Source organism: Poecilia reticulata, linkage group LG10 (genome assembly GCF_000633615.1).
Source record: "Poecilia reticulata strain Guanapo linkage group LG10, Guppy_female_1.0+MT, whole genome shotgun sequence".
Lineage (NCBI taxonomy): Eukaryota > Metazoa > Chordata > Actinopteri > Cyprinodontiformes > Poeciliidae > Poecilia > Poecilia reticulata.
Genome location: NC_024340.1, coordinates 10927896 through 10934857, shown reverse-complemented (window position 1 = coordinate 10934857; position 6962 = coordinate 10927896).

Below are 6962 nucleotides of genomic sequence, written 5' to 3'. Positions count from 1 at the left end.
GAAGTGGACGTCAGGGGCATAATACAAGGGAGGTGGTGTCTGAACATCCAGAGCTGCTACTCCAACATGTCGTATTACACAACATTGTTGTAATGTTGAAGTTTGAAGTGCAAATTGAGGTGCAGTGCTTTGCAAAGCTGTCCATATTGTACATTTTGAGCTGTTTCACATTCCACACGCCACCAGCCGTAATGTATGTTACACGTTTTAAAGTTGATCAACAGTTTTGTGTGGATTTTTTTAAGTAAGTCCCAAGAAGTGAGGCCTACTGTAGGTAGCTCATTTAACCTGCAATTCCTTTGCATAATTGCCGTGTCTCTTACACGTCTAACGGCAAAAAGCAAGTAGGATGTATTGTTGTTGTCTTTCTCTTACATAAAAACCAAATTTCCTATGGGGGAAGAGGAAGAACGTCATAAGTCTTCCTTGTTTTCATACCTCTCTGACATCAGCAGACTATCCAGCTGTGTGAAGACTATCCTTCCCATGTGGTGCATTCTGGGATTCAGAGTTTTTTATTATCGGTTCTTTGTCTTGTGTGCAGTTCAGTTCTGGTTCTCTGTGTTGCTAGTATAGGGATAAAGAACAGGATGTTAGAGTGAACAATGCAATGTTAGTGTTTACAACCTAACACTACCTTAAGAAGTCCTATAACTTTACCTCTGAACTGTCTGCTTTGTTCCCTGATCTTGTTTGTCCACTACTGTTCTTTAGCAAACATCTGAAGCCTTCACAGAACAATTGTATCAAAGTTTGCTAATTGCGTGACTTGTGAAGGTGAACAGTTGATCTTTCTTTAGGTGTACCAGAAAAATGGAGACTAGATTAAAAAAAATGTCCAACACACATTTCAGATTCCTTTGTATTTTATACAGCGACTCACGTTCACACATTACTTTGTGTTGCTCCATCACATAAAATCCCAAGAGGCAAGGCCTTATGCAGTGACGGGACAATAATTACAACCAAATTCTGCTAAAACTCGTCTTTGATCTAAAATTTTGACCTTATAGTTTCAAATAGTTTACTAGACAATAGTAATTACATTTTAGTATATTTTGTGATTATATAAAAGTCATTGTCACTTTTATGAGCACGTATCCTTTAAAATGTGCTTAAATCAGGTGTATTTCACAAAAAAGGTAAATCCTGTAACCATAATAGCCTAAAGCTAAACCATTTATTACAAGCTTCTGCAGAACTATACAGTGAAAAATCCACATAATTTCTTAGAGAATAAAAAATGTTGCCACTGAACCATAAAATCCATGCATCTCCAACACATTAACTTTTCATGAGTGTTGCATTTTTCATCTAATCCAATCATTTTCTTCATTTTTTATTTATTTAGCAGGAGATCTACCGATACATAAACTCACATTTTCACAACCTACACATGAAAATTCAAACAATTCCGACTAGCAAACTGTTTTCCCTTGTAATGTTGTTTTAGTTAACTTATTATTGTTGTACTTTTGATTGAAAAGACAAAAGAAAAAAATACCGATAGGCTATGTAATTTAGCTGTTACTTACATGGCTTTCAACATGCCTCGCAAGTGACAACATACAATTTCAGACAACAAAGCAGAATGACAAAAAAATGCATGATAATTACTATTTTACAAAACATCAAAAAAGTTAACTTTGCTATGATATCAGGAGGTTCTTATATATTTATTTTTGTTGTTTTCGTCACAGACAGCTGAGCTTATAGGGCGCTTATGTTAAACTCTGATGTGCAGACAGCTGTGCCTTGCCGTCTGCACAGGTAAAACCTCGATGTCGAGACACTCCAGGTAAATAGGTCACGGCTGCTCACGGGGAGATGGAAAGGCAGACAGAAAAGCGTAGGGGGGGAACAGAAGGGATCGCATCAGGGAGGGGCAGGGAGTCATTTGCATGGCTGTGCCTTAAGTTTTGTTGTTGTTTTGTTGTTTTTTGAGCCACAGGGGAGCGGCAGGGGTGATGATGTCACCGAGAGCGCCTGGCATGTAGGGCAGCAGCTGCCTCATTTCTGAGCCGTTCCACATTTTTGCACGTCGTCGTGAAGGAGATGTCATCTGAGCAGAAACCTGTCTGACAGCTGAGAGTGAAATGAGGTGAGAAATCAAAGTCACATTCTATTTGGGAGCATCTCCTTGGTGCCTATCTGCAGGCTGAGATCACCGGCGGTCTACTCTTTCTCCCCCCCCCTCATGCCTCTTCTCCCAAACTACCTCTTTGCCTAAAGCTTCCAGACAGAAGGGACATCACTCTCCGCTCCATAAAGCACACTTTTTTCTCAATAAATACTCAGCATATACAGTTATGTAGGTGTCTACACTACATGATAATACCATATCTTCTGGATTCTAAACAAGCAAAACTGGCTCTTACAGTGTCTTGCACCTCTTGAACCTTTTCACACTTGGTCACTATATAATCACACAACTCATTCTATTCTATTGGATTTTTCTATAATAGACCAATATAACATAACACATCATTTGGGAGTGAAAAGGTAATTTTTTTATTGGTTACAATCCATAAAATCTAGCATGTATTTGTATTCAGCCCCCCAGGGCAACCAGTTTCCTTCAGAAGTCATTTAATCAGTGAGTAAACTCCACCTGTATGTAGTTTAATCTCAGAGTAAATAAAGTTGTTCTGTGAAACCCTTAGGAATAAAGCTGTAGAAAAAACTTAAAGCAGGCTTACATCATTAAACTAGAAAATTTCTGAAGAAATTTAAATGGGGCCTGCCAAAGTGTGCCCGTCGGATACAACCCAGATTTCTGATGCTAAATAGCATCAATGCTAAAGTAAGCTACAATGTACTCAATAGCATGTGGCGAGTCACAAGCATGTTGAGTAACATGGATTTACTCCATTCAGTATGTTAAAATTAGTGTATGACCTAGAATGAGCCAAAATGCCAATGTCAGCCTAAATGATACCAGTGGCATGTGAAGTATCACTAGCATGATGTCTTACATTGACTTCCTCCATTCAGTGTGCTAAACATGGCTAATCAACACAGTGTGGGGCAGTGCACTGAGAATGTTTGTGCTAATGTTAATGCGCTGCCTTCTGAATTTTACTTTCGGAAAAGTAAACATCAGATATTTACTTTGAAACATTTCATCACCAGAAAACATAAAGATCTCTTAGCAACAGATTAACAACAAATATTGTTATTGTTCAAAAAGTAGATGTTTGCAGAAATTTTGCAGAAAAGTGAAAATGTTATTTTTTTCCTTTTTTTGTCATTTATGATAAATATGTTGTGAAACAGACATTCAACATAAAAGTAAAAATCTGATTTAGATTTTGTGGCAGTTTGTTACCAGAAAAAAATGCTCATCTCTTAACACCACATTAATTATTGTTTGTAAAACATAAGCTTGTTTGAAATATTGTTTATCTTCTTAGACACAAGAAATTTACAGTTGGTAAATTTTGCAAAAGTAAAAATCAGATGTTTACTTTGTGGGACTTAGTTACCAGAAAACATGCTCATCATCGCTTAGCAACATATTAACAAAAAATATTGTTAGTGTTCTAAAAAACTTAAGATTTCTTCTGTTCTTTTGAAATACGACTTATTTTATAATACTTAACAAGAATTGTGCAGTTAGTGAATTTGGTAGAAAAGTAAAAAATGTTTTTTTTTTGTCATTGATGGTAAATGTATTATAAGACAGACATTCAAAACAAAAGTAAAAATCTAATTTATACTTTGTGACAGTTCGTTACCAGAAAAAAAAACGCTTATCTCTTAGCAACAGATTAACAACAAATATTGTTATTGTTAAAATAAAAACATAAGATTTCTTTTGCTCTTTTGAAATATTACTTATTTTATACTTCTTTTATACTTCTACAATAATTGTGCAGTTGGTGAATTTGGTAGAAAATGATTTTTTTGTGAATATATTTAGTGAATATATTGACAGACATTCAATACAAAAGTAAAAATCTGATTTAAACTTTGTGGAAGATTGTTACCAGAAAAAAACGCTTATCCCTTAACACCAAATTAATTATTGTTTCTAAAACATAAACTCTTTTAAAATACTGCTTACCTGCTTAGATTAGACACAAGAAATTTACAGTTGGTGAATTTTGCAAAAGTAAAAATCAGATGTTTACTTCGATGCACTTGATTACCAGAAAACACGCTCATCTCTTAGCAACAGATTAACAACAAATATTGTTATTGTTCAAAAAACATGATTTCTTCTGCTCTTCTGCTAAATAAAAATTGTGTAGTTAGTGAATTTAGTAGGAAAGTGAAAATGTTTTATTTTTTTTCCACTGGTGGTAAATATATTATAAAACACACATTCAACACAAAGGTAAAAAATATAATTTATACTTCGTGGCAGTTCGTTACCAGAAAAAAAACGCTCATCTCAGAACACCAAATTAATAAAAAGTAATATTACCGTTTAAAAATCATAAGCTCTTGAAATACTGCTGGTCTGGTCAGTACACAAGAAATTTACAGATGGTGAATTTTGTTAAAAGTAAAAATCAGATGTTCACTTCGTGGCACTTGAGCCGTTTTCGCACTGCAAGGAACGGTACTGAATGGAACGGTATGGAACGGTTCCAGCCCTGTTGTGTTTGCATATACACTGAGGGCGCCATCAAAGCGGTACTGGACGTCATTATTTTTGAAACTAAACAATGGTTTCGATGTAGCGGCCGAAGCCTTTTCCTCAGAGATGAGGCGGAAAACTTTTTCATTCCTCGTTGACCCATCTAAATCATTTTGTACTCGTTGATCAGCGAGCAAGCTTAGAAAAAAATGTACCTCATTTTTTTTTGAGACGAATAAAAATATTGAAAAGAGCACTCTTTACAAAATACAGTTTAGTGAGAGCCAGCTGTGAACGGAAAATCAACGTCTGACTCCATAACAACCAGCGGCCAATCAGCTGCTGGTTCTAAGCAGAACCGCTTGGCCGGCCCGATTGGAACCACAGCTCTTGTGGCTCCAAGGGGCCGGGTGGAACCGGTCGCAAGTTCTAATGCGAACACGGTCGAAACCGTTCCGTTCCGTACCGTTCCTTGCAGTGCGAAAACACCTTATGTTACCAGAAAACATACTCATCTCTTGGCAACAAATTAACAAATATTGTTATTATACAAAAAAACATGATATCTTCTGCTCTTCTGAACTACTGCTTATCTTATACTACTTAGTACTTAGCAAGAATAGTGCAGTTAGTGAATTTGACAGAAAAGTGCAAATGTAAATTTTCAAAAGTAAAAATCAGATGTTTACTTCGTGGCACTTCGTTATGGTAATGGAAGGAAAATAAATAAAGAGACATTCTATTGACGGTAGAATGCTCTCCTGTGCATTGCTATGGCAGTCCTACCATAGCACAACTATGGCACAACCTGATGCAGTCACTGAACCCTAGGGGCTTTCCTCAAGAGAGAGCTCTTTCTCTTTTTAAGGTCTATTCTTCTGCCACTGCTGAGATGTGTTGCAGCTCGTTGGCCACTGCATAAGAAGTGCCATCTCAAAGAGTCACTCCCCCATTTCCTTGGGCCTTGATCTGCAGTGATATAGTCTGTATGTGTTGCGTACTTGTGGAGCTTGATGCGGGTTTTCTGCTAGAGTAAATGTGTGTATTTGTTCATTGTGGAAGCTATTGTGAGGGTTCTCAGTCGGTTTTTGTTCCAGGCTTTTCATCCTGCTCTTAGGTTAGAGATAAAACTCAACCATTGTACCTTGTTTGCTTTCTTGCACAGAGTTGTATTTATTTTAGAGTTAGAAAGGGAGCATTTTGTTTGTTGTTTTGACTTTGAAGACCCTGAAGCTTAAAGCTTAACGTCCTGAGTGTTTTCTTTGTTTGTGTGCGTCCCTTAGTTGGTTGGTTTTGCTCTAATTGTAAAATAAATAATTCTTTTCTTCTGACATTAACTACTTAGTGATTAATAGTTTTCACCAAACAACATCTTTTCTGTTTAGGAGGGTATATCACAACCTACTGAATCATGACCATCTGCCACAATTGACAAGCTAGAAAAGAAAGTATTCATCAGAGAAGCAGTCTGAGGCACATGGTGACTTTGGTGGAGCTGCAGTGATCCACAGCTCTGGTGGGAGAATTTGTTGAAACAGTAACAATTAAGGCAAGATCAAAGCCATTGTTTAAGGAACACAGAAAATGTGGAACAAATTTCTCTGTTTGGATAAACTTTTAACTGCACATCTTCCTGGCAAAACATGGCAGTAGCAACGTCGTGATATTGGAAAGCTTTTCTTCAGTAGGAAAATGAAAGCTGGTCATAGTTGATGCGGTCTGGTCTTATATGATGCTTTTAGTCCTGGGGACCCCAAAGCACTTTACACTTCATTCAGTCAGTTCGCTATTCACGCACTCATGGTATTAAGCTACATTGTAGCCATAGTGATCTGACAGAAACGACGCTGCCATGCATTGACACCACTCTGACCACAACCAGGTGAAGTGTCTTGTCCAAGGACACAACGACTGAGGATTTGAACCGGAAGCCCACTGGTTACAGGACGGACTTCTAACACCATCACCAATGTTGGACGGTGATGGATTTGGCTAATACAGGTCAACCCTGGAAGACAACCAGGGTCTGGAAGACAACATGTCTTCCAAGGCAGCAAGACTTGAAACTGGGGTGTAGGTTCACCTTCCAGCAGAACAACGACCCTAAACATTTAGCCTGAACAAAGCTTAGATTGATTTGTATTAATGTGTTGGAATACCAGGCCAAAATCCATCAAACAATCAGCAGTGAGACTTCCTAATCGCACCATGCTTGAGCAATTCAGTAAATAAGATAAGAAAAGTAAAATTTCCATCTTCATGTATGTAAAGCTGATGAAGAAACTGCAGCTTCAACTGTAATTAAGGTTGGTTCTACAACATATCGAGTCAGCATAGCTGAATAAAAATGCATGCCACTACCTTAAGAATTATATAT